Raw genomic sequence first — 1,987 nt, forward strand, 5'->3', positions numbered from 1 at the left:
GAATTTGTGCCAGAAAAAAAAACGAATAATGGTTAAATTTAATTTATTATAATGTCTAATTATTCTAAATCTTTAAATTCTTTAATTTAAGTTCTAATATTTATACCCTCAACACTAATTCTAATACTATTGATGGCAATTTTAATGCAAATAAATTCAACCATTATCAAATTTAACACTGGAACCGTCCATCTAACATGACTTAACAATGTCTTTGCCTCTTTGGTGTGCCCTCGGGCAAAAACTCTATTTCTCCCATTGGAATAAGTTTCGTGGGATAAAAAAAAAAATGAAAATTATAGCATTCAAATGCAAATAAAACTCACAATTATTGTGACGCAGATAGATAAAGATGGATGTGTATTTATGAATGGTTCATTTTTTTCTATGTTAAAAGGAATAAGTTTTTAGGATAAAGCAAATTTAATGAAATTTGAAAAGTAAATTTTGTATATCTATAAAAATATGAACTGAAGCAAAAGAGTTACATACTATAATAACATATAAAATTCTCTCCTTTTTTATTTTTTCTGTAAGTTTTAAGTTACAATATACTAGTAATTAGTAAATATATGAATTACTTTTATTATAGTGAGATAATTATATTAGTGAATATCAATACTACAGTCTTTTATTTATATTTTTTATTTTATATTTATTATATCTTTTTTATTTATTTATTTTACAACACATTATCAGCACTGGACTCTGATCAAATTTAAGAAAGACTTAAGTAATAAATTTTTATTATGTCGTAACTCTCTCATTTTGAATTTAATACTCTTGATATATCTGGAAATAACTACTTATCATGGATACTAGATGCTAAAATCCATCTTGATTCAATAGATCTTGGAGATACCATTAAGGCTGAAAATAATGCATCCCAGAAGGATAAAGCCAAAGTCATGATCTCCTTCGTCGTCATCTTGATGAAGGATTGAAAAATGAATATCTCACACTAAAAGATCCTACAGATCTGTGAAAAAACCTTAAAGAAAAGTATAATCATCAAAAGACAGTGATACTTTCTCAAGTCCGATATGAGTGGTGTAAGACCCAGAATTTTTAGAAAAATCTTATTATGAGCTAAATTCAATTTATTTATTCAATAAATACTTTAATCTCAGAACTTATTTTATTAAATGTAATTAAAGCAAATTTTGGTAAATTGAGTTTAAAATAAATTAAGGTTTTTATCTGATTTTACAATTATTTAGTGTTTTCTATATTTAAATTATAAAGTTTAGTAATCGTAAAATAATAAGAATTTTGTATAAATTGATTTAAATAATTAAGATTTTGGAATTCAATACTTTAGTTTTTATGAATAAAGAAAATTAAATCGTATTATCTCTAAATCTTAGATTTGAGCATTTAATTGAAAGTAATTTGTAAAATTGATGAACAAATAATATTTTCTATATATAATTAGTATTGGATTTAATTTGGGTTTCAATTACCATATTGTTCCTATTTTTATTTGAAATTACTAAACTAACCTTAACCCTAATTTTCACACACACTCACCTCACCAAATCCTAATTTCCCCAATTCCAAACTCTAACAGATGCAGCCTCACCCTCCTCCTTCAACGTATCAAACACACACAAAACAGAGAAGAAACGCAGAGATGGAGAGGAAGAAGCGAGAGCTCAGAATTGGAGGGGAAGGGGCCGCACTCTACGCCGTCCAATCGCACCACCACCGCGCCACCATCGTGCCCAGCTCGCTGCCATCCTCCACATCGTTGCCGCCACTGTTCGCAAAGTGGAGAGAGAGAGATGTTGAGACAGAAAGCAACATCGAGAGGAAGCCGCTACCACCGGTGAGTTGTCATCGCTGTGACGCATCCGAGAGGAGAGAAGTCATGCACTGAGAGCCATCACGTCTTGCCACCAGGGGTTTCATCGCAGCCAACCCGTCGCGGGTGGTGTCGCCGCCATCTCTGTTGGATTCCGCCGTGGAGAAGAGAACAACGCGAGGG

Source organism: Arachis ipaensis, chromosome B04 (assembly GCF_000816755.2).
Source record: "Arachis ipaensis cultivar K30076 chromosome B04, Araip1.1, whole genome shotgun sequence".
Taxonomy (NCBI): Eukaryota; Viridiplantae; Streptophyta; class Magnoliopsida; order Fabales; family Fabaceae; genus Arachis; species Arachis ipaensis.